General features: G+C 47.4%; 1 protein-coding gene and 1 pseudogene across 2 annotated transcripts in view; both read left to right on the forward strand.

Annotated features, from left to right (window-relative positions):
* TMEM132B (transmembrane protein 132B) overlaps nt 1-27,008 on the forward strand; it is a 301,587-nt gene that overhangs the window by 4,133 nt on the left and 270,446 nt on the right. The gene's annotated exons all lie outside the window — the stretch shown is intronic.
* Nucleotides 13,772-13,926, forward strand: LOC146336039 (U1 spliceosomal RNA; annotated as a pseudogene).

Here is a 27,008-nt window from a genome sequence, read left to right on the forward strand (position 1 = left end):
CCAGAACGAACAGCACTGCACAGTCCATGAAACACACATTGGACGGATTTCACAAAATCCAGACATCCCTAGTGTATCGATGGTAATGCACAGTTGTGCTAATGTGTGTTAGTGCGACCCTCCAAGTGAAAAACTGGTCCGCTAGTCCACATGAATCCACATGACTTGGAAAAAGCCGGTCCACTGAAGAACCCACAGGTCAGATTAATAGAAATCCAAACTCATTTGAATCCGTTTCTGATTTCTGCAACATCCATAGCACGCAGGCATATGCGCCTCCCTGTTGCCACCCAGTACAGCCTTTGGGGCCAAAAAGGTTGCGCAACCCTTGCATAGAGACCGACCTGCTTGTCGTATGTAGAAAGCAGAAAGGCACTAGGAGAGGGTGTATGCCGCGAGCTTGGATGGAAATGCAAGGCCAGCAAAGAACAGCCCATGACAATTACACTGAAGCTTAAACATGTGCGCTAGAGATGCTGTGACCATTCACAACAGCAGCCATTGATGATAACGCCAACATCCCAGTGTCACTCAGCTAATTAGCAGCTGCAGTGGGACAGCAAGCCATGATGGGGATTCAAGGCAGATATATTTATTGCTCATCGAAGCATGCCTCAAGCAACTCATGTTCTGATCTCAAGAATGTTTTTCCAGCCCCCACCATCCGAATTATTTACATGACTCCTGTGGTACGCTTAACTGTCAGCATCTCAGTTTGGAGTGACGCAACACTCGAGGGAAACTGGAGCTCAACTTCTGGGGAATAAAAGGTGAAGAGGTAATTGAAAAGTGTTGCCTGCTGAGAAAAGCATCACGATGCTGGGAAAGGAAGGCGTTCTCAATGGCAACTTCAAGAGAGACGTGCTGTGTCTCCTTTTAATGTTATGCATGTCAAAGCGATGAGAATGATGATAACTTATTTCTTTCCCTGTGGATCGCCACCAAAACCAAACATATCCCCCAAACCCCTCACCCAGCCTGAGGCAACGTACTGTAAAACCCCGCTGCAAACATCTCACCAAGACTATATTGTTATTATTATAAGTGGGCCCTACAATGAAAAGTTGCTCAGTCTTTATCGGGCTGTTTCCTGCTGTGACCACCCTGTTGTGCATGGAGGGTGCTGTTTGGCTACATAAAGGCTTGGCCATGTCACCTGGGGAGGATGGGAGTTGTAGTACAAGACATCTGGAGGGCACCGGGTTGGGGAAGGCTGGTGTACAGAATTTATATAGTGCCATCTGTGAGTGCCATCTCTTTGTCACTCAAGAGGGTGATGGAGTGTGGCAATCGCCAACTAAGTTGCACAGGTTGTATTGGCTTTAAACAGTGATGTTGACCTTTTGAGATAGTGTACATGATGGGTAGGGAACTGGGTGCTCTCCAGAGGTGTTGGACTACAACTCCCATCTTATTCAACCAGCATGGTTTGCACATTGCAATCTAATCCCACTGTGAGGAAGCTGCCTTCCTCGCTAACGAGGCATAGGAGATGCTCTGTTGGCCTTCTTGACCCTTGTAGTATCTTCAAAGCACCATACAAGTGTGAAGTTCTACTATCCCAATGCCTCCCCCATGTTTATCTTCTTTATTGGAAGGAATCACTATTCCTTGTGCTGTTTCTTTTACCCCAGCAATAACAATTGAGAAAGCATGTCCACAAGTAAGGTTCCATCACGCTCATGTTCTCCGTCTAAGGTAGGCTTGCAATGCAGATGTTATGGGAGCTGCATCCTTTATATTACTGTTCCCAGACAGCTTAATCACACCATGCTTTATCCTCTGAACATCTGTTCCCTCTCTGAGGAAATGGATTCAGGGCTGCACATCAGGGATTGGCTATCATCAGACACTAGCGGAGTCCTCTTCTGTGGGGCCCTGCTAATCCTTGGAACTGCCTGATTTCTTAATTTGCAGCTATACGTATGAATTAGCCTATGCCAGTTTTATGTAAATTGGCACCCTCTTTTGGCCTCCTTTTTTGGTGATGTGTATGATTCCCCCCCCCCATTTCTTTTATGGAAAAGAAAATTATTATTCCGTTTAAATGAACGACTGCTACCAGCAAGGAGATGGAGCAGCAACCTCCACTTGTTTTGTGCTTTGGGTGGTTGTGATTGGGTTTAGAGGGAAAAGGACGAGGAGATGGCCAGAAATGACAGTGCTGTGAAGGTGGTCATACTTAGAGAGAGAGTGCCCGCCTGGGATAGTGCAAGGCCTGGATGCATGGAGCCCTGACTCCAAATCTATTCCCCATAACCTGAGTGTCCATCGGTGCCAATGGGATGTTTATTTCTTAGCTTAGTTTCCAAACAGGGGGTGATTTTCAAGGGTGATTGTAGCTGGGGAAGGAAGGGTTAAATCACCTCTCCCCACTTGCTGAAACACCCACCTCAGAATCTCTCCTGGGATGGCAATTAAACTTTTTCCATTGGTTTGGGATGATCTGTGTCAGGATGCAAATTAATTGAAGAATTTCTTTTATTTGAGATAATTTGGATGAGAAATGAATTTGCCTCCCATGACATTTAAATAAACCATTTAATTTGATTAAAATTGTTGTTATTTCTGTATTTGCATATAGAGATATAAATCAACATATGCAAATGTTATGCAGATTTGTGTCATATGGGTAACTTGTCCTAGCACCCCCGCCCAAAACCAACCAACCAACCAACCAACCAACCAACCCTGGAGCTGGCGCTGATGAAGTCTTTCCATAAAATGTCCAAAACTTGGTTCAGGCTTTCTCACAAGCAGGCCAACAATGGTTAACACTCATTGGGAGAGACCTGTCAAAAAGGCTCACTGCAGCCCATGGTAATTCTGCTTCATAAGAACATAATGAGAGCTGTTCTGGAGCAGACCACAGCCCTATCTAGTCCAGCATTCTGTTCTCACAGTGGCCAATGAGATTCATACAGATGGCCATCGAGGAGAGACGCTGCAGCTGCATCCTGCTTTGCAAAGCCTGCACTGAGCAAGGGGTTGGATTGGATGATCTTCAAGGTCCCTTCCAGCTCTGTGATTCTATGACTCTAAGCCCACAAATAGGGCGTGAGTGCTATAGCAGGGGAGGCTGGTGGCTCCGATGTCAGTGGGGCAGTGAATCCGCTCCGGGTTTCAGTCAGAACCAGTCAGAACTCTAAAGGAGCTCTCCAAGGTGCTTCTGGAGAGCTCCTTTAGAGTTCTGACTGGTACTGACTGAAACCCAGAGCGGATTCACTGCCCCACTGACATCGGAGCCACCAGCCTCCATTGTGCAATAGCACCCTCCTTCTCTTGTTCCACAGCAGCTGGCATGCAGAGGCACACTGCAGGTAACATATAGAGCATTCAAGGCTAGTAGCCATTGGCAGCCCCTTTCAAAGCTGTCCAAGTTAGTGGGAGCCATAACATCTTGTGGTAGTGGATTGCATGGTTTAACTATGTGCTGTGTGAAGAAGTTGTCCCTTTTGCCTGTCCTGAATCTCCCATCAAGGACGGCCTTATCCTCTGTGAATTTGTGCAATCCCCTTTTAAAGCCATCCCAATTGGTGCCCATCACTACATCCTGTGGTAGGGAATTGCACGGTTTAACTATGTGCTGTGTGAAGAAGTCCTGAATCTCTCACCAGCCAGCTTCATGTGTTGGCCCTGGGTTCTAGTATAATAAGAGAGGGAGCTGAGCGTTTCTCTATCCATATTCTCCACACCATGCATAGTTTTGTGCACCTCTATCAAGTCTCCCTTCCGTTGCTTTTTTCTTCTTTTGAGTTTCATCAGATGGCATGCTGATGGGATTTCTGCTATCTGCCAAGTGCCCTTTAGACTGGGTGAGCTACAACATTGAACAAACAAGCATTTCCCCATGGGGGTTCTTAAACGTCGTCACGTTTGTTTGGGAGAATGTATTCAGTGTGAAGTGTATACATTTAGCACAGAATTACACAGGGGGAAATAAAAATCACTGTGGCTCCAACATCTAATTTATACAAGTTCCCTCACAGGCTCACCTTACTTTTTTCAGTCCATTAGTAATGTCCATAAAGGCCCAGGAGGTATTTTATACAGAGAATTTCTGGCTTTCAGTTAGATATATATGCAGGGGTAAGTTTGCCCTGGGAGATCGGGTTTTTCCTTTTCAGAGAATAACTGATTGTTTTTAATCATATTGCTTGTATGAGTGGAATGTAGCATATTCCATTCCAGGGAACACAAGGTTATAGATCAAAATGGAATTTGGGTCCCTTTACCATTTCTCTGTGGTGTGAATGTGATCAAATAGCCTCAATCTGCATATTTGGGTGGGGGATGAGGGGAGAGTGTTTACTCCCACTTTGTAGCATTAGAAACATCGGAAGCGGCCTTATACCATTGTTCCATCTAACCCAGTATTGTTGACAATGACTGGAAGTGGCTCTCCAGGGTTTCAGGAAGGAATTTTTCAAGCCCTATGTCCGTTGCTGAGATGTCCAACACTGGGAAATCTGTTTTCTTTTTTGGCTTGACGGAGTTCAGTGGTGTGTACAGCTTGCTTTCTGTCTGCGAGCCAAGCTATGGGCTGTTGCCCAAATTCCGGGAACATTTCTGCACATTTTTTTAGAATGTTCTGCAATTTGCACAAATTACAGCTGAATTTCATAGAATCATAGAATCTAAGGGTTGGAAGGGGCCTACAAGGCCATTGAGTCCAACCCTCTTTTGTGCAAATTACAGCTAAATTTGTAGAAATCATGACCGAGTTTGCACAATTTATGCAAATTGGCCACAAGTTGCACAAAACTGGCTGCAATTTGCACAAATTCAGCCACAATTTACGCAGATTGCTCAGACATTTGTGCAAATTGCAGAACCCCTGCCCATGCAAAATTTCCTGGAGAATCTGCAGACTGGCCCGACTTGCTGTAGTTCGAGCCAGGCACCACAGCGGGAAGGGAAACAAAGTCCATAGGGCTGACCTTAGGAAAACTAATCAAACTCCACCCCCCAAATGGACTTCTCTGACACTCATAGCCGGGAGATGCTGGGGATTGAGCCTGAGACCATCTGTATACAAAGCATGTGTTCTACCACTGGCCACAGCTCCACATGGTTTTTCAAGGTGAAAAGTGACGTCTTTCGAGTTCTGTCCTCAAGACAGCTAGGCTGTGCCTCAGGAGCCACAAAATAGGTAGAGGGAAAAAAACAAATATATCTGTTGCATCCACAAGAAAAAAAATCCATATTGCAGGGCTAGGGAACCTCAGGCCCAGGGTGGACGTGAACCTATTCCTCTCTTGTCCATTTTATCTTCACAACAACCCTGTAAGGTGGGTTAGGCTGCGAGTCAGTGACTGGCCCAAAGCCACCCAGCGAGCTTCATGTTCAAGCCCCAGTCCAACATTCTAAGCACCGCACCACGCTGACTTTTTAAAAGCGGGCATTCATCTTCATTGCTGCTTTTGATTTGTTTCAACAGCGTTGTTTTGAGCGGTGCTTTTATGTCTGCATTTGATGACTTCTTATGTCTTTTTACATCAGCTGCTCCGAGTACAATTGCAGGGGAGCTGGATAAAGAGGAACAAATCTAGTATTATGTCCTTTGACTTATGTACAAGCTTTTTTGCCCTTCCGCCCCACGTGCTCAGGGTGGGGCTGATGGAAGCAAACCTGCCCCCTAGGGCGGCCATGTGCCCTACTTCAGAGAGGACGGTCCTCGATCTGAGGCTGTCTTCACTTGGCAGGGCTTTTCAGCTTAGAGATGGAGAAGATGAGAAGGGGGAGCCCAGGGCAGCCTGGCCCAACTGGGTGGCCTCCAGCTGGGACATGCTGGGAGTTGTAGTCCAACACATCTGGAGGCTGCCCAGTTGGGGCAGGCCATCCTCTGGGCCTTGAAGTGGCCCATCTCCAGTTATCACCTGGGCAGCAGACTGAGCACCAGGCACACAACTGACCCGGACGCGGTCTTCTCCACGATGATGAAGCATATTGCGTTTCTATTTAAATGGTGGTCATTGTTTCCAGATTTGCATCTCTACATACAAATTGGCATAACCACATTTTATGCAAACCTGCGTGAATGTTGATTCTCATGTTTCTATCCTGCCTTCCCCCCCTCCCTTGCAATGAAACCGGGGCTGCTCACACAGTCTTCCAGCTCTCCATGTAATCCTCACAACAACCCTGTGAGGTGAGTTAGGCTAGGCTGAGAGTCAGTGACTGGCCCAAAGTTACCCCAGTGAGCTTTGGGGACTAGAACTCGGATCTCCCGAGTCCCACTCCCGCTCTCTAGCCACAGCACCCCACTGGTTTACAGGTGTTGTCTGTTGTCTTCTCCTTTGGTGACCTGAAAGTGGCTACTTTACTGCCTCCTCTGTACACTTCAGGGCAAGAAGGGTGTGGAGAAGGGAAAGCAGAATTATCCTGGTAGGGCCAGCCACTGCTCTACATGTTTTCAGTTGAATATCTGCATGAAGTCTATGGATAGCATCCCATGTTACTCCTACTGAGAGTAGACCCATTGAAATGAATGGGACTGTGGTTAGGCATGGCTGACCTAAGTCCCATTCATTTCAATGGGTCTACTGTCAGGGGGACAAGGATTGGATGTTACCCTCTGTTACCATCATCTACATTGATATTCCACCTTTCCGCCAAGGTGGTGTCACTGGGTTCTCCCTCCGCCCCAGTTTTATCCTCATTACAACCCTGCAAGGTAGATCTATAGATAGTGACTGGCCCGAGTGGCAGAGTGGTGCTTCGAACCTGGGGTGTACAGCTCTCTCCATGCCATTGGAGCTTGGAAAAGCAGGGAGAAAGCTTTAGGGAGCTGCTTTATAGCATGCCAGACTATTTCTCTGTCTTACTCACTGTCTACTCTGGTAGTCAGTGGCTCCCCAGAATCTCAGCCAGTGATGGGGAACCTCTGATCCTTTTAACTCAGGTCCTGATCCAGTGCTCCTTGGGTCCTGATCCAGCCCTCTGGGATTCCCCAGGTGGCCACACCTCTTTCCTAGGCCCCACTACCTTTTCCTAACCACTGATGGTTTCCTAGTTTCCTGGCTTTGGTGCAGTTTTAAACAGAATGATAGCCTTTCCCCTAAGACAGGGATGGGGAAGTGGTGCCCGCCCTGAAGTTGTTGGACTACAATGCCCATAACCACCAGCTGTTAGCCATCCTGGATGAAGATGATGGGAGTTGGAGTCCAACAACATCTGGGGTGCCATGGGTTAACCATCCCCTAAGAGAATAGGCTGAAGACCCTGAGAATAAGAAGCTGCCTTAGATCAATTCAGATCCATTGTCCCCTCATCCCAGTATCCTCCCTTCTGATGGGCAACAGCTTTCCATGGTTTCAGGCAGTCTTTCCCATTGCCTGCCAGCTGGTCCTTTTAATGGGAGATCAGATGCCAAGGATTGAACCTGGGACCTTCTGCATGCAAAGCGGATGCTCTGCCACTGAGCATCGGTCCCATCCCAAGTCTAACAAGCGTAGACTTTATGCAGACATTCAGCTGAATGGAGGTCGTTCCTCCTCTACCCACCATCTTCCTAGTAGTTACATTGAGAGAGCAGCACTCTAACCCAGCCTCCCTCAACTTGGTTCCAGATGGTTTGGAATACAATTCCCAGCATCCCCGTACAGTTGACAATGCTGGGTGGAACTGGTGGGAATTGAAGTCCAACACAAGAAGAGGTCCCCAGGTTGGGGAAGGCTGATCTAACCTTAAGAAGGAGGAGAGAAAGGTCTCCAGAACAGTAGAAATGCCTTCCACACTAGCAAATACCTGACTCAAGTTCTCATTGCATTTTTGCACCAGATTGTTTTGACAGATGCCATTCCTTCCATTTAGTGATACAGCCTTGCTCATTATTCTTCTGTTGCATTTGTTGCTCCTTTTGCCCTTGTGCATTGAGCTCTTGTAAAAAAATACTTCTGTCATAAGTAAATAAATAGATATAAAAATAAATCTGTTTTTTAAACAAACACACACTCAACTTGCTGCATGAATGGGAATGAAAGCTTTGAAAAATACATCATCTATGCTCTTTCATGTCTGCTACAACCATTCTGCTCAACCACTGATATTGGACATGGTATTCAGCATCTTGACGACTTCTACATCATCATCATCATCATCATTATAAGAACATGCTTTAGTGCAGCCTTCCCCAACCTGGTGCCCTCCAGATGAATTGGGCTTCAACTCCCATCAGCCCCAGCCAGCATAGTGGAGGGCACTGGGCTACTAACTCTAGGATGCCCATCAGAAACTAATGCCCAGAACGTTCAGGCATTCACCAAGGTAAACTCAGTAATGGCAGTAGGCCTGGCCTTAGGTTTTTCAGCACCATGGATAGAGACATAAGAAGAACCCAACTAGCTCCAACCATTTCCAACCTGGTGTCCTCCAGAGGTTTTGGATTTCAACTCCTATCAGCCCCAGCCAGTATGGCCAATTGGAATTGTGGTCCAAAAGATCTGGAGGACACTAGGTTGAGGAAGGCTGGCTCAGGCCATCCTATTCCCCACAGTTGCCAACCAGGCACTTCAGGAAAGCCTACAAGTTGGACAGGAAGGGATGATGGGAGTTGTAGTCCAAAATATATGGAGGGCACCAGCTTGGGGAAAACTGTTCTAGTTCATAAGGCTGGAAACGTGTAGGATAAAACTCAATAAAATTGCCTGAATCCGTTGAAGTGGCTGGGAAATGTCTCGGATTAAGTGCTGTTCTTCTAGAAGTAGGGAACTTACTTGTGTTGGTATTGCCATGCTGGTCAGCCTTCAGGAAAATATTCATGTAGTTAAAAGGGTGGGAGTGGGGAAATGCTTTCGGCTAGTATATCTCAGCAAAACACTGCAGACGGAAAGTTTTGGTGCTGAGTAAGGAGAGTCAGCCTAAAATGTTCAATCATTCTCTGGCTAAGAAAGCTTATTTTTCCCCCTCTGCATTCTTCTTCTTTTTTATTTATTCCCCCCTCCCTCTCCTCCTTGTGTAATAGGAATAATCTATGGCTTTGTAGCAGTTTCTCAATAAATGGCTTTTAAGATTGATTAATGGCTGAAGCAAAACAGAGACCCTGAATCAATCTCAGCAGACGTTTATTGCTTTTGTATGCCACAAAAGTGGGCAGCGGGGATTATGTCTTAATTCACCATTGCACACATGAGCCATCAGAAGGCTCACGTTGGAGGGAGGAAAGGCACCACATTGAGAGCAACCCTTGGGAAATCCATCCGAAAATGCTCTAGAACCAGCCTTCCCCAGCCTGGTGCCTTCCAGATGTTTGGAACTATATCTCCCAGCCATTAGCCACGAGGACTGGGGCTGATAGGAGTTGAAGTCCAAAACATCTGGAAAGCACCAGGTTGGGGAACTCTAGCAACTGCGCAACCCCATTTCAAATACTATGTCATCAGCAGCAGCAGCAGCAGCAGCACCACCACCATCACCATTGTCTATAATAATTCTTAAGCCCCTAAAAGAAAACAATGTGTCTAATACATAATAAATGTATGGAACTCACTGCCATGAGATGTGGTGATCCCAGCTTAGAAAGAAAGATTGCTGGGTGACTTAATACACAGTGCAGTATTCTACACCACCACATCTTGGTATCCTCCAAATGCTTTGGACTTCAGCCCCCAGCGTTCCTGACCATTGGCTATGCTGACTGGGGTGGATAGGCATTGAAGTCCAAAACATACGTAGGGCACCAGGTTGGGGAAGGCTGGTGTATAGGACTGCAGCTTTACAGAATCATAGAGTTGGAAGGGGCCATGGAGGCCCTCGAGTCCAACCCTCTGCTCAGTGCAGGAATCCAGTTTAAAGCATCCCTGACAGATGGCTATTCAATCTCTGCTTGAGTACACCCAGTGACAGAGAGCCCACCACCTCCCTAGGCAGCTGGTTCCACTGTCTGACTGCTCTGATCATTAGGAAGCTTTTCCTGATATTCAGCTGAAATCTGCCTTCTTGTAACCCACATCCTACAGTCCTGGATGATAGAGAACAGGTTGTGGCTGTGTTCTGAGTGACAACCCCTCAGGTACTTGAAAAGTGCTATCATATCATAAGAACATCAGAAGAGCCCTGCTGGATCAGACCAAAGGTCCATCTAGTCCAGCATTCTGTTCACACGGTGGCCAACCAGCTGTCAACTGGGAACACTCAAGCAGGGCATGAGCACAACAGCACCCTCCCACCCATGTTCCCCAACAATCGGTGTCATAGGCTCACTGCCTCTGGTGCTGGAGGTAGCACACAGCCATCAGGACTAGTAGCCATTGATAGCCTTTTCCTCCAAGAATTTGTCTAACCCCCTTTTAAAGCCATCCAAACTGGTGGCCATCACTATGTCTTGTCATAGCCAGTTCCATAGTTAACCATGCACTGTGTGAAGAAGTCCTTCCCTTTATGCGCCCTGAATCTGCCACCAATCAGCTGCATGAGATGACCCCGGGTTCTAGTATTTTGAGAGAGGGAGAAAAATGTCTCCCTATCCGCCTTCTCCACACCATGCCTAATGTCTCCCTATCCGCCTTCTCCACACCATGCCTAATGTCTCCCTATCCGCCTTCTCCACACCATGCCTAATGTCTCCCTATCCGCCTTCTCCACACCATGCATAATGTCTCCCTATCCGCCTTCTCCACACCATGCATAATGTCTCCCTATCCGCCTTCTCCACACCATGCATAATGTCTCCCTATCCGCCTTCTCCACACCATGCCTAATTTTGCACACCTCTATCATGTATCCTTCTCTTCTCCAGGCAAAACACACCCAGTTTCTTCAATCTTTCATCACAGGACTTAGTTTCTAGTCCCCTGCTCATCTTTGTTGCCCTTCTCTGAACACGTTCCAGTTTATGTGAATCCTTCTTCAAGCACAGTGTCCAGAACACGACACGGTGTTCGAGATGAATCTCCACCTCCAAGCTTAGGTTATCTCCCAGGACTGTTGCAAGGGCAAAAGTGCTGGAGTGGGAAACCATGGGCTCCCTGAAGAAGAGCGAGAGTACCGCGTGTTCAAAGCAGACTTGCCCAGCGCATCTGTGGCAGAGGCTGTTGCACTCATGGCCTTGTGGGCTTCCAATGACCATCTGGTGGGCTGCTGTGGGAAACATGAAGCTAGACTAGATAGACCTTTGGACAGAAGGGACAGATCACTCTTACCAGAGGTCTGAACTGATTGCAAGCAGAGGGCTTTTGAAACTGGACAGAGGCCACTGTCATGCTCCTGCTGGATGAATCCTCCTCTGAGAAGGGGCTAGAGCTCCCAAAGGTAGGCAATGGCAAGGAGCCACCCATGTCAGGAGATCTGGGGGAGCCTGGGCCCTCGGAGGAGATCACCTCTAGTCCGTCCCTGCAGGAGAAGGGGAGTTCCAGCTCTGAGACAAAGGCTGGGCAACCACCTAGTCCCGAGAGTGTCGCCACCTCAAGAGGCAAGACAATAGATCTCCTCTGAGAAGGAGTGCTCAGTTACAAAGGAGGGCTCTTCAGGAGCAAGACCCCCCTCCTGAGTAGGGCTCTGCCAGAGGTCCTGTAGCACACTGTAGCTGAGCCGTGGGTGGGTCTCAGAAAGCTCTGGCTATATAAACCTATGTATGTATGTATGCACATATGTATGTATGTATGTATGTATGTATTTAGTGCCATCAATGCATGTGGCACTGTACATTGTTTTACCCTTCAGTTTTAGCTTAGACAGTGCTGGAACAGCATTGTTCTATCAGCTCTGGTGCCTTCTACTTACTTTCTGGATCTTGCCTTGTGATTGACCTTCTGTGACTCTTAGATTCCTGCTCGACTCTGCTTCTGGACTGTGTATTGTATCTTACTGCTTCACTGTGCCTTGATGTTTGCTTGCATCTGGACCACTCCTGCCTTTGCCTCATCCCATACTGGACTGAAACTTGTGCATGGCCATTTGCCTGCTTTGCTGCCTTGCTTTTTGGGCTGGCCCATCATTTGTTCCGAGTCTGTTGCAGCCATAGTGGGTCAGCCATATGGAAATAGCCGGAGTGCTACAAGAAATTACCCAGCGGGCTTCCTGCGCCTCACCCCTGTCCTAGAAGGGTTATGTTGAAGGGCCACATCTGTGTAAATTCTACCATGAGAACTGCATCTGGGGAAGAATTTAGCCAACACCATTGGAAGAAGGTGAACTCTCCTGATGTCACACGTCATTCACGTTTGGTTGTATTTATTACTATTTTTTTTAAATTTCAGAAAATTAATGAATCCACTCATTGAAGGAAGAAAAGGTAAAAGAACACCAGGAAACTGAGCAGGCAATGCAGGGAAGATTACGACACACGAAGTCTATTAGAACGCTCTGCAGCATACAGAATAATAGTCAAATATTTGTAATGTTAATGAACACGCAGACATGGTTTGTGAACTTTCCTTTGCTAAATCCATTCAGCAGTTATAAATATATAATGTGACATGCATATGGTATGAGGAAAAAATGGAAACTATAAAAATGCAAATTGAGTCCTTTGGGGAGGTGGGGTACAGTAGTAGTTGTGGGACAGGGTTATTTTTCAGGAGAAGTTACTCAGGAATTGTCCCTTTGCTATCAGCTGGCGTTGTATAAAGCCATCTGAATAGTGGCTTTATGTGCTCAGAGGATAATTTATTATCTTGCCTGGGATGTACAAAGAGTATTTAACTCCATTAGGAGATGGAAGGGACAAACTTGAAAGGGGAGAGGAGGAAAGGAGACGTTTTGTGTTTTATGACAAAAGGGAATCTTAATGAACGTGGCTGGCGGATTGTGTTAGGTTTTTTTAAAAACTGACATGCTCTAGAAATACTTGTCTTCTAAAAGGGACACACACACACACACACACACACACACACGCACAGTGCTGAGGCGAGATTCCTCCCCCAAATTTGCTATCCTATTTCCAGGTAGCAAAAATACCAGAAGGATTATTCTGCTGATTTTTCGAGAGGGGGGCAAATCTGGGTGTGTGTTTCTTGTTGGGACAGCATGGGTGGTGTGTCTTTCTCTTTTCTTTTTTACTTTTTGCCACCTGAGGTGAAAATGCTCTGTTGGGGGATCCTTTCAGGGGCAACAACATTTCATTTCTGAATGCCCTTCAAAAGGGTATTTCCAGAATGCCGTTGAAATGACACCATTTTGAGAGGTAGCGTTCTTTTCTGGGGAGATCCTTGGAGGAAAAAACAGGTGGCCTCCTGCCATGAGGAGGTGATGCTGCCATTGGCAGGCAAGTGGAACTCTTTTTAGGGGGGGGGAATCATCCCCAAATTTCTACCTTAGTTTCAGGTGCCCCTTTTGCCCTCCTTATCTCAAACTTTCAGTTTAGCTCTAACACAGACTCATGCGTAGTGGCGTGGGCAGAAGAGATATGGTCTCTTCATTGGTTGCTCCCAAATTTGAAATTCATGTATTACATTGACAGCCCTCCTTTTATTCAAGGAGTTTAAGGTGACATATCTGGTTATCTTCCCCATTATGCCCTTCCAGGGAACCCTAGAGGGCCAGATTGGGACTTGGAGCAGGCCAGATTTACCCCCCAGGCCCGAGGTTCCATGGCCCCTAGTATAGGGACTGAGGGGATGCAAGAAAGGTGGTTCATGCGGCATTGTGTTTTCAGGTAGAGAGCAGAGTAGAGGGCTTTCAACAATGTGTAATGGAGGGAGGAGACTTGGGCAGTGAATTGGGGTGTTACAAGAGAGTGTCCCTATTTCTTATTTGTGAGGGTCTGCAAGGTATGCAATGATCCCCCACCCATTTTTTTTCTTAACAATTCAAGGCAGGTGGCAAAACCAGAAGGTTTATGGCAGGGGAGATACCATGACCACAGAGGTGGTTTTCCCAGAGTGAGGCTCAGCCACTTCAGTCTGGGTGTGCTGAGCCCTGCGATTTCCCCAAATGTGGGAAATCTGACTGCATAATTTGTGGGGAGTGTGTTTGTACTTTCCCCTGTTTGAAATACTGGGAGTTCCTGTGACGCTGCTTTGCATGCAGAAGATCGCCGGTTCAATCCCCGGCATCTCCCGGTAGGGCTGGAAAAATCCCTGCCTGAAACTCTGGAGAGTCACTGCTGCCAGTCAGCGCTGACAATACTGGGGTAGATGGACCACGGGTTTGATTCAGCCTAAGGCAGATTCTTGTGTTCCTGTGATTCTGGCACATATTCTAGGCTTCATCCCCTTCCAGTTGGGGAGAGGCTTGTAGTTCAGTGGTAGAGCCCCTGCTTTGCATGCAGAAGGTCCCTGGTTCGATCCCCGGCATCTCCAGGTAGGGCTGGAAAAATTCCTGCCTGAAACCCTGGCAGTGCTGACAATACTGGGGTAGATGGACCACAGGTCTGACTCAGTCTAAAGCAGGTTCCTGTGTTCCTATTGGCCTTTTGTTGGGCTCCCATACATGGCTGTTGGGTTGCATTCAGATCGCTGGGTCAAATGCTGCCCATGCCTGTCTTATTTCACCTCTCTGCATTTAGCATTACTGTCTAATTAGCACCCATCTCTCTCTTTCTCTCCCTCTGTGTGTGCAGAAATAGGCAATTAACCCTCTGGCACCAGATCGTGAAATAATATGTCTATGTATTTTCCTCTTCAGCGCCATAGATTACACTGAATTAGGATGAGGTGTACAGTAGTACAGAAGTGTCGCCTTGTACTGATAACTCCGGCTGGCAGAAGGGGTAATATTAGGAATTAATATTCACAAACATGCACCGGTGTGCCAAAAGGATAAATATGTGTATAGCAAGGGAGCAAAACAATGTATTCATGAGAACATAAAAATGTTGACTCTCCCTTTCTATATTTTTCTTTAATAATGAGAGGCCTGTAGTGACACAGATGGGATGGCAGGGATTTTGGTTTTTGTTTTGTTGGTAAAATTAATTCTTTATTGAATGTTTTCCGGCGATTTAAAAGCACACACATAAACACGCAAATACTCTACTAACTGTGCAGAAGGGAGAGGAATTCGTAAGAGATTCTCTGTTCTGAGAAGAGGAAATCATGGCGTACGTGCGTGTATGCCAGTTGTGCTTCCTGTTGCCTCTGCCTACCTGACAGGGTTGTGGCAAGGATAAAAATAGTGGGAGTAAAGTGTCTTGAGCTTCTCAGACAAAAGGTGGGATGAAGCAAGGTGACACGTAATGAATTAATGAAATTCGGTGCCATGAGAGATGTTGCTGTTCTCTTTCAAGGATTGCCTTAAAAGCGAATTAGTCGAATTCGTGGAGGAGGAGGAGGAGGCAGAGGAGGTGTGGTCAGTTGGCGCCTCTTGGCCATGATGGCTAAACTTGAACCTCCAGGTTCAGAGGGATATACTCCCCTTTATTTCTGATGTCGAGGCAGTCAGTGCCATTACTTCTGTAGCCAATAAGGTATCAACCCCCACACAAAAGGGAGGTATCAGCAAACTTTTTTTGGGGGGGGAGATGACCCCAAGGTTTGCCATAGTATATCACATCTTTAGAAAAATGCCCAAATGGAGGGAGTCCCCTCCCCCAAAGAGCCAGTGAATGTGCTCAGTGGCCACAAAATGCTAACTGAGAGTTGTGGGAGAGAAATGGAAAACCAGGTGGGAGATGGAATGGAATGGAATATCAGGAAGGAGGACATGGCTGGCTGACCCTAAATAGTGGCACTCCACACTGCAACATTTTGTTGCAGGTTCCACATGGACCTCTGAAGACCTGTTGAGGGACAAACAACAGAGATCTTCTGCATCCGTGCTCTGCTTGTGGGACTCTGGCTGGCCACTATTGGAAACTAGACTCGCCTAGACCGGGGTGCAGAACCTCAGGCTTGTGGGCCAAATCTGGCCTGCCTGGGATCCAAATCCATAAGAACATAAAAAGGGCCCTGCTGGATCAGACCAAGGGTCCAGCTAGTCCAGCATTCTGTTCACACAGTGGCCAACCACCTGTTGACTGGGAAGCCACAAGCAGTGCATGAGTGCAACAGCACCCTCCCGCCCATGTTCCGCAGCAACTGCTGTACACAGGCTCACTGCCTCTGGTACTGGAGGGAGAACACAGCCATCAGGACTAGTAGCCATTGATAGCCTTCTCCTCAAGGGGATTTGTCCATCACCCTTTTAAAGCCATCCAAGTTGGTGGCCATCACTACATCCTGGGGTAGAGAATTCCATAGTTCAACTATGCGCTGTGTGAAGCAGTCCTTCCTTTCATCTGTCTTGAATCTCCCACCAGTTAACTTCATGGGGTGACCCTGGGCTCTAGTACTTTGAGAGAGGGAGAAAAATGTCTCCTGTTACCTTCTCCACACCATGCATAATTTTGTAGCCCTCCATCATGTCTCCCCTGACCCTCCTTTTTTCCAAGCTAAACAAGCCCAGCTGTTGCAACCTTCCCTCATAGGGGAGATGCTCCAGCCCCTTGATCATTTAAGTTGCCCCGTTCTGCACTTTTTCCAGCTCTGCAATATCTTTTTTTAGGTGTAGTGACCAGAACTGGACACACTATTCCAAGTATAGGGGCAGTATGACGTTGGCAGTTTTATTCTCAATTCCTTTCCTAATTATGCCTAACATGGAGTTTGCCTTTTCTACAGCATCCGCACACTGGGTTGGCATCTTCATCGAGCTGTCTACCACAACCCCAAGATCTTTTTCCTAGTCAGTCACCACTAGCTCAGATCCCATCAGGCTGTACTTGAAGTTAGGATTTTTTGCCCCAATCCAGCCCTTGGGGTTTCCCATAGGGCCCCATCCTCTTCCCCTAATGTTTGATCATTAGGTGGCTTCCTGGCTTTTTGGTGGTCTCCCCCATCCTAAAAGGCTGAAATGCCTTCATTACTGGCAGTAAGAACTTCAAGCCAAAATATGCTGGTATTTTGGAGATTTTTGCCCCTGCCCCCTTTGCCTCTGGCCCCACCCCATTTGGTCTCTAGCCCCTCTCATCAGTGGAATGTGGTCCCTGAGAGCCTCTCCAAAATGGAATTTGGCCCTTGGGCTGACAGAGGACTCCAGATGGGCCTTTGGCTGGATCCAGCAGGGCTCTTCTTATGTTCTTGTGAGTCCTTCTTACCTTCTTACCCTCTTTTTACCCTCTTGTGGATCCAGCAGGGCTCTTCTTACATTCTTGTGAGTCCTCCTCAGCAGCAGACATGGCAGAATGGAAAGACTTCCTAAAAGGCAGGAAGTTTGAAAATGGCAAACACTAAAGATCTTTCTTCTCCTTCAGAACTGTTGTGATAAATGAGAATAGATGGCAAAGCTTCCTAGGCAGGGATGGGGGAATGGCCCTCCTTTTAGAAGGCCTGCTTTGCAACTTGAGCGCTTAATGACTTCTCTACCCAGGGGGTGATTTCCCCCCTCACAATCTATTGAGCTTCCCCCTCCCACTTCCCATGTGTGTTTCTAGCTTGCAATGGCATCGATTAATTCCCCCTCTGCGGGTCTTCATTAGGCCGAACAGGTTGTAAGTCACACTCTCCATTTACGCAAATCAGATGAGTGGAGGGAGTTGATGGTTGCCATGGGCCTCAGATTTTGTCAGAGTGAACTCCCGCCACATTGATCAAGCTCAACAGCTCAGGCTGAAATGCAGTTTCCTCATCATTCCCATTTATTTCAATGGAGTTTACTTCCAAGGAGGTCTCTGTGTTTAGTACTGTAGTGGTAAAAACACACACCCTTAGCCAGTTTAGCATCTCTGCATAGTTTGTCTGGTTTGGGAGTTGGGGGCACTGCACTGCAGTGGTTCTGCTCCTACTTGGATGGCCGATTCCAGAAGGTGGTGCTGGGGGATTATTGCTCTTCCCCAGTGTCCAGTTCTTCTGGGCACCACACTTTAAGAAGGGTGCAGACAAACTGGAAAAGGTTCAGAGGAGGGCAACAAAGATGATCAGGGGACTGGAAACAACGTCCTATGAGGAGACTGAAAGAACTGGGCATGTTTAGCCTTGAGAAGAGAAGACTGAGGGGAGATAGGATAGCACTCTTCAAGTACTTGAAATGTTGTCACAGAGGGGAAGGCCAGGATCTCTTCTCTATCATCCCAGAGTGCAGGACACGGAATAATGGGCTCAAGTCACAGGAAGCCACATTCCGGCTGAACATCAGGAAAAGCTCCTCGCTGCTAGAGCAATACGACAATGGAACCCATTACCTAGGAAGATGGTGGGCTCTCCCATGCTGGAGGCATTCACGATAAAGCTGGACAGCCACCTGTCCAGGATGCTTTGACTTGGACTTCTGCATTGAGCAGGGGGGTTGGACTTGGTGGTCTTATAGGCCCCTTCCAACCCTACTGTTCTATGATTCTATAGCAGCCCCTGCAGCTTGGACTCACTGTCCTGGCTTGGGCTGGGCCCTGGAGGAAGCAGCTGGTCAACTGTGTAGCAGGAAGCTACCTCTGGTGAGGCAAGGGTCACGGTTGGTTATCAGTATGTCAGGTAAACAGGAGAACAGCAAGGCGGAGATTATTAGCACCCTGGACAGTGCTATGCAGGTGTTGCTGGCCTGGGGTGGTTCCTCATGAGAAGGAGCTGTTGTTCCAGCAGCAGCAGCAAGGGAGGGCTTAAGTGGACCAGTCAGCTCAGGCCCCTCAAGAGCTCCCCCTTCCCCTGGATACTGACCACAAGCTTAAAGGGCCCATGCTCATTTCCATAGTCTTAAACTCCTACATGGTTGAGGGGCCGGAGAGGCTTTGGGAGAGCTGTTCTTGGAGGTTGATGTTGATGGGAGGGCTGGGTCTTTGGGTCTGAGGGATGCACCAAGGGTTCCCAACCAGGTCTTGCTAAGCATAGAGTCCTCTTCGGGGTGATGCTGAACTTCCAGACCTGGGGTCATGACACTTCCTGCTCATCCCTGGCCTCCCCATTCCACCCATGTCTGGAATGCCATAATCTTCAGACAGAGCAACACTGGGGGCCATCCCAGCCAGGTCTCTCCCCTCCCCTGCCTGATCTTTCACAGTAGGTGAAATGAAACAAAAGTAGGGTATCATTCTTGGTTTCACCCATTTCAAAGAAGGCCAAGGAGCGAAAAAATGAATGGAAAAAGGGCAACCAAACACTTCGATACACATGCAAGTATTTTGGAGTGGTGATAAAATTTAACGCTTTTGGCAGTTAGCATTGTATTATACTGAACGGATCATGGGCTATAAGATTCCAAAGGAAGCATTGAGAATATTATTAATTTATTTGGAAGGGTGCGTTGACAGAGCTGGTGTTGAAATGATTACAAATTTATTAAAGGTAAAGGTGTCCCCAACCAGTCATGTCCGACTCTAGGGTGCGGTGCTCATCCCCGTTTCTAAGCCGAAGAGCCAGTGCTGTCTGAAGACACTTCCATGGGCATGTGGCCGGCATGACTGAACACCGAGGTGCACGGAACGCTGTTACCTTTCCCACCGAGGTGGTACCTATTTATCCACTTGCAATTTCTTGCTTTCGAGCTGCTAGGTTGGCAGGAGCTGGGACTGAAGACGGGAGCTCACTCCGTCACGCAGCACTCGGGTCTCGAACTGCTGTCCTGCCGACCTTCCGGTCTGCAGTTCAGCGTCTTAACCACTAAGCCACCACTGCCCCTAAAGGTAAAGGTGTCCCCAACCAGTCGTGTTGGACTCTAGGGTGTGGTGTTCATCTCCATTTCTAAGCCGAAGAGCCAGCGCTGTCCGAAGATGCTTCCGTGGTCATGTGGCCGGCATGACTGAACACCGCGGTGCACGGAATGCCGTTACCTTTCCCGCCGAAGCGGTACCTATTTATCTACTTGCAATTCCTTGCTTTCGAACTGCTAGGTTGGCAGGAGCTGGGACTGAAGATGGGAGCTCACTCCGTCACACGGCACTCGGGTCTCGAACTGCTGACCTGCCGACCTTCCAGTCTGCAGTTCAGCGTCTTAACCACTAAGCCACTGCGGCCCCTACAAATTTATTAGCAGCGGCTAAAATGTGTATTGATATGTATTGGGAAAAAAAGTAGAACCAACTCTTCCAGATTGGTTCTACACAACTTGGGATATAGCTATAATACTTAAACATAGGTGTTATGTTCAGATTCACAAAAAGCAGATGTATGAAAATCAACATATAAGGATGTGGTCAATTTTTGTTAATTTCTGGAATGGTATATCTGAAGATGATGTATGTCCTTATTCATTGTTTACCATAGGATCAGGAATACATCTCCTTAGTAGTTCTTTCAAAAAAAGTAAAAAGGCAGCCAAAAAGATCAAGGGTTTAGTGCACCTTCTGAACAAGGAGGGGCTTATGTATTGGGGTGGTGGTGGATGGTTTAGAAATGAAATCGACATGGGGCGGGAGCTGTAACCCACTGTTTCAGTATATCCCCTCCCCAGAGGGGTGTTCCTGTTCAGGGCTTCTGCTGACCTGGAAATGGAGCCTTGTAGTCCTATTCTGGCCAGGGGGTGAGGGGTTGTGCTTGGAGGGGAGGTGCTTGCAGGGGAAGAGGAAACTAACCTTTTCCTTACCACACCACAAGGCTTTCCTGCCTGCACTTTGAGATCAGCTTTAGAAGGCCTAGCTACATGCCCACCTGAAAGACCAACTACAAAGCCAACACAACAGACAGGGCCTTTTTGGCAGTGGCCCCATGTTTGTGGAGTGCTGTTCCAGTTGGGGTACATCAGGCTCCTTCACTGCAGGCCTCTAAAAGAGCCCTAAAGTCTCATTTTATTTTCCACTGCTTTCTCCTAAAGGGATATTCCTTGGGTTGCGGCATATATGACAAGCTTCTAGCTATAATTATAGGAGTTTAGCGTTTTTAGGTGTGTTCATCTCAGTGCTCTTGCTGTGTTTTAAAATTAATTATTCATTTTAGTGTTACATTTTTATGGATTTTGAAATGTATTGTTACGCTGTCTCTTCATATGTTGGAAGTCACCTTGGGAGGTTTTTTTTTTAAAAAAAAAAACCCTAAAAGGCAGCCTACAAATTCTTTAAATAGATAATCAACTTTGTGGCATGCTAAGGAAGCATCCTAAAGGTATCTTGGACTGGGCCCAGTTAAAATGGGCTTAACCTGGCTCCACTCAAGGCAGCTCTGATTAAAAAAAGAAGAAAAGGGATTCCCTTCCTAATGTTAGAGAAAGCACTTGATTTCCCCCTGCGTCAAAAGCTCCCAGAGGTTCCCATGTCCCTGTTATGCTAGAAGAAAATGGACTGCAGTTGCCTGTTCCTTGCAGAGCAGTCAATCCAAGCTGATCTCTGACTTTGTATCATTGTTCCGGAACACTCCCTTGTTTACTCGGTATATCTGAAATGGCCCCGAAGTGTTTTTTATGATGAGGATGTTACCTTATGGTCTCTGCAGGATGCCATACAATGTTTTACAGCAGCCCATAAAATGTTCAATAGTAATCCAGTCTTTGCAGGATCACAATCCAACTGTCTCTATATTTCACACCACGTACGTCTGTCCCCTCACAGGCACAGCCCCCAAACGTCTCCCCCCCTCCCCGGCTAGTTCAGTTCGAAGCTTAACCACACTGATTAAAAGTTTAAAATTGCCAGGAGATGAGACATCTATTCCCAATGCTGTTCATCTTAAAAAAAAAGGAAGAGGAAATTAAAAATGCACAGAACCACTTTGTGCAAAATGACCTTATTTACTGAAGCTAATGACTATTCACCTCCCTTAAAAAACAACAAAAAATTAAACTCCATGTGCTTTTTCCTAAAGGAGATGGAGGCGCTGACTGCTTTTAGTTTTAGCTTTTCCTCAAACTTTGATCTTATGACTATTATTATGTACTGTTTTAGTCCATCCAAGGAACTCAGGGTGGTGGTTCTCCTCCGCTTATTTGATCCACACAACAACCTTGTGAGGTAGGTTAGGCTGAGAAATAGGCACTAGCATAAGATCACCCAGTGACTTGCATGGCTGCCACAGAGATTTGAATCCGGGTGTCAGGATGCCCTTGTTGCCTACTGAATTCTCCAATAGCCAAAATCAACACTCAGACAAAAGGGCCGCTCTCCAAGCTGTAATTCCATTTATCATAATGAGGCATACAGATGCTAATTGCCTGAGACTCAGAGGAACTACAAAGGGACAGCCATCTAGGGGTTTCTAAGGATTAGGACGTCAGTTGATCTCCGTTTAGGAAAAACATGGCAACTTTCTGAACTTAAGGGGTGGGAGGGGAAGATCTCCCTCTCTCCCGTGATGCTTCTGGGCACAGCTGTTGATGTCGAGCCAATTGGGCTGAGCACCAAAGCTCGGCCCCTGCAATCTCTCGCTTGTGCCCGCATCTGCGCCTCCCGTCTAAAAGCTCAGGTTGTCCCTCCCTTTCCACGCCTGGTTCACTGTCACTCCCAGGGATGTGAGCAGGGGGGGGCTTCCCCTCCAGCTGCGTCTCTGAAGTCTGAGAGAGTTCCTCCCCCACCAGTTGTCTCTCCTCCTCAGAATCAGAGCTGCTTTGGGACTCTATGGGCTCAGATACAACCCTGACACCGGGTCTCTGTCACGGCCGACCCAAGACATTTTGCTGCGAAGGGCAAGATGGTTCTTCCACCATTCCACATACAAAACCCAACTGGACTGGCAGTGTAATCTTAGTGCAGTGCTGGTCGCTACACCTGAGGGCAGCAGGCGAGTTGATGGGGTGCAAGCCAGACCAGATGGCACACAGAGCGTTGTCCTTGAACAGAGGGAAACAGCCAGGGGCTCAGGAAGGGCACTGCTGCTGCCACCACCCTGCATCTGCCACCTGAGGTGATGGCCTCCTTTCACCTCATGGTAGGGCTGGCCCTGGTCTTTGTGGTCCCAATCTAACTGCTATACAGCTCTCTGTGCCACTGTCTGCTGTACTTCTCCATGGGCTGCTACCCTCTTCCAGTTTTGGGCCATTCATCACAGAGGGAACCAGCCAAACTCATCCCTCTATGCATTCTTGTTTAGGGATGGTGCAGGTGCCTGATTCCATCTGGGAATCCAGTGGAACCTCCCCTACCCACACCCCAAGCCCCTGCCCCTGCTCCCCCCCTTCTCATGCTTGGGAAGTGGCCCGCACTCATCCCAGCAGCCTCGTCGAGCTCCGCAGTCGCCATTGTTTGAAAAATAAAATGGCGATCGCAAAAATGCACATATTGGCATATGCATGAAAATGTGCATTTTTCGAATACGCATATTTGCATATGCAAAATGCACATTCTGCAAACATGCATATTGGTGTATGTGCAGAAATGTGCATTTTCTGTGAAAATGCGCATTTGCATGCATACACAAATATGCGCATTCGCAAATGCGCATTTCCTCGCATACGCAAATATGCACATTTTTGCAATTGCCATTTTATTTTTTAAAAAATGGCAACCGTGGAGCTCGACAAGGCTGCTGGGGTGAGTGCAGGCTTCTCACTAAGCATAGGAGGGGCTCGAGTGTGACCTGGGGACCGGCAAGTGGGGGCAGGGCCTGGGCGGGCACCTGGAGAACCCAGACGGGGGTGGGTTTGCACATCCCTTTGCTTGCTTGCTTATTTATTTATTAAATTTCTGTACAACCCAATAGCTGAAGCTCTCTGGGTGGTTCACAACAGTCAAAACTACAACATACAGCATAAAATAAAATAATAAAATTTAAGAAGTGTATAAAGTTTAAAACTACAAACCCGTTGGCTAGCGAGCCACGTCTGTGCTGAAGAGAGTTGCTCAGTCTCATGTGAGTCAGGATCCCAGACCTCTTTGGTGCTGGACATCTCTCAGTGCTGGGCTGGATATTCTCAAAAGAGAGGGTTGGGTGAAATTGCGGGATTGGTGGTGAAATAGGGAGTGAATGGACTTCTCTTTTTCAGGAACTGGGGTGGCAATTTCTGGGACAAGGGTAATATTCAGTAGAGCTGTTGCAGCACTAGGTCTTGCAGAATGACGGCATTCACCACCGCAAGATGTAAGGATGGCCACTGATTTGGATGGTTTTGAAAGGAGGTTAGACTAATTCATGGAGGAGAAGGCTATCTATGGCTACTAGTCATAATGGCTAGTCACAACGGTTTGCCTCCAGTATCAGAGGCAGCCTGCCTATGTACACCAGTTGCTGGGGAACATGGGCAGGAGGGTGCTATTGTATTCCTGTCCTACTTGTGGGCTTCCCATAGGCAGCTGGTTGGCCACTGTGTGATCAGAATGTGGGACTAGATAAGTCCCTTGGTGCGAGCCAGTATGGCTCTGTTTATGCTCTTAGCTTCCCTTTGGCTGAGGACCACTGTCAAGGTTCTTCTTATGAGCTGGACACCCTGAGCAATTCCTTAAGGATCTCTGGCCTCCTCAAGAGTCCCACGTTCCTTCTTTTAAACTTCCCCTTCCCACAAACACGGGGTTTAGGCTGTAGGCTGGGGTGACTGACACTCTAGACACAGGGTTTACTAGTGGATTTAAAGCAAACAAATTGCAACTAAAGGTATTTGCACGATAGAGCTTAGGGTTACAAAAGGCATTAACAGAAGATAGAAGTTGCAAAATGCAAGATCTTTCACCTAGGGATGTCAGAGAATTCTGCCACGGATCTCGGTGAGGCCAAATGCCAGTGCATTCGGCCTCCCGAACTCCATGGCAGAATGGCCTGCCCCCCCGCCCCCTGCGGATCCCCCCCGGGACGAGACTTACCTGGGGCGGTAGCGGCTCCGCTGGCGGCTTCGGTGGCTTCGGCGGTTGCGACGGCTGGTCTTCCGACTGGCTGCCACCGCCGCCATTTGCAGTCTTGTGGGTTTTTTTTTTTTTTTTACAAGACGTGATAGGCTACATAAAGATTTATATAGCCTATCATGGCTGGGTAAAAAAACAAACAAAAAAAACCACGTACGCAAATGGCGGCGGCTACGGCCTCCGCCATTTGCGTTCCTTATTTTTGGCCGTCTTAGTCTATGTAAATATTTACATAGACTATGATGGCAAAAATAAAGGGGAACGCAAATAGCGTAGTGGGCTATTTAATAGCATAGCGGGCCTTTAAATATTTACGTAGGCTAAAACGGTGAATCAAAAAGGGATGCAAATAGCACCCGCTACACTATTTGCGTTCCCCTTTTTTTCTGCCGTTTTATCTTATGTAAATATTTATGTAGATTAAGATGGCCAAAAATAAGTAACGCAAATGGCGGTGGCCGTAGCCGCCGCCATTTGCGTACGCAGTTCCCCCCCCCGAGCCCTCCGCGGCCGGAAATCCGGCTGCGGACGGCTCTGGCCTGGGCTGGGCCTGGCCGGCTGCTCCGTGGAGCTGCCGCGGAGCACAGCCAGCCGTGGAGGATTCCAGGGGGGAGGAACGGAGCGCCTCCCCCCCGTCGAGGATTCTGGTGGGAGGGACGGAGCGCCTCCCCCCCCACCATCAACATAATCCGCGGAAAGGTAAGTGACTTTGGTACATCCCTACTTTCACCATAGCTGTCCTTAAACTTTTCTAGGCTGCTTCTTCTTGCTCTGGCCTTATGACTCTGCTCTCACTTCAGGCTCTGTCTCTCTCTCTTCAGCTCTTGCTGCGGCTGAAGCCTGGTCTTTCTCTCTCCTACTGGCTCTCACCCTCTCCTTATTTACCCTCCTCCCAGCAAAACAGAAAGTACTGCTTCAGACCTGAAGAAAAGAAATTTAGGTGGAGAAATGAAACTGACATTAATCTGGAGACATGAAACTACTCCTCTCAGTTTTACCCTTCCCAACAGAAAACTCCCATGCTTCTAAGCCTGACCCTTTCCCCCTTTGCCTCTGTATGGCTCGAACCTTCACAACTGCTATTTTTTTATTTTCCCAAAATGGACCTGGACATCTACATTTTAATGGCGGCTGCCCCCCCCCCCCAATGCAGCTCAGACCAAACTTTGTGACATATAGCATTTTTCAGGGGCATGATGGCACAATAAGAAAAGCAGCCCCAGCCTGAGCAGCACCGAGTTTCATGCTCTGCATCCTCAAACTTCACCCCATCTGCCTGAAAGTAGCTGAGGTCCCCCCCCATTGGGGGGGTATTAAAGGAGGGCATTTTTGCTTAACCCTAAGCCTCATTCAGTTTTGTGCATGCGTGTGTGTGTGTGTGTGTGTGTGTGTGCGTGCACCTCATTTTGATTTGCACATGGATTTACAATATAGCCCATAGGTAGGTTCATACACATTGTTGACCCTTTTTATTATTTAAAGAGACATTCTTGAGCATGGAAGGCAGTTTTGATCATAAGCTTTGAGTGAGACTGTTGAATTTGTCAGACTTTTCAATGGGAATGACAGAAAGAGCAAATGCGTGACTTGGGGTATAGCTGATTTAGGGAAAAAATAAATAGCGTTGGTAAGCTACTCGGTGGCCTCGAGGGTTTCTTCCTATGCATTAATATGTTTAATGAACTGAAATGCCTTTTAAAAATGTTTCGCAATGTGCTTTGAGAAAAAGCAGATTTTGCCACGAAGCAAGCAAGTGTTTTTTGGGTTGCATGTCTGGAATACAGTACTGGAATATGTTTTTGAATGTTTTGACACATTGTAGAAGACTGATGTTTGGAGCCAGGTTCTACACATGTCAGAAGGAAGCCCAATTGAGATCCACAGGGCTTACTCCCAGGTAAGTGGGTATAGGATTACAACCCGAGGCTAAATCCTAGCTATGCTTACCTGGGAATAAACCCTACTGAACAAAATAGTGCTTGCTCCTGAGTAGACAAGTTTAGGATTATGCTATCAACTACCATTGTGTAAAAAGCATTTCTGAATTAGATTTATGTCACAGTCCACTCAGTGGGCTCAGAGCAACTCCCCCCCCCACAATTATTTATTTTAATCCCACTTTTCCATGTAAATTATTAAGGTGGCTGGCAGTCTAAATAGGGATGTGAGAATCAGCAAAACTTGAGCTCACCGAAGTTCTCGGAATTCCATCTCAAAGCTCATTCCGGCTTGAGTCCTTATCAGATTGTGAGCTGTTTTTCTCTTTTCACATGAAAATCTGTGTGTATTTTCATGCATATTTTTTCAAATGTAGGCATCAGTTGTGTACATCAGAGCTCTCACCAGAGGTGTGGTGGTAGCGTTTCTGGAATCCTGCCCACAAGGTTCTGCAGTGTTCCTCTTCTCC

The sequence above is a fragment of the Heloderma suspectum genome, chromosome 13 (genome assembly GCF_057233095.1).
Source record: "Heloderma suspectum isolate Gila_16-S chromosome 13, 16-S_ref, whole genome shotgun sequence".
Classification (NCBI taxonomy): domain Eukaryota; kingdom Metazoa; phylum Chordata; class Lepidosauria; order Squamata; family Helodermatidae; genus Heloderma; species Heloderma suspectum.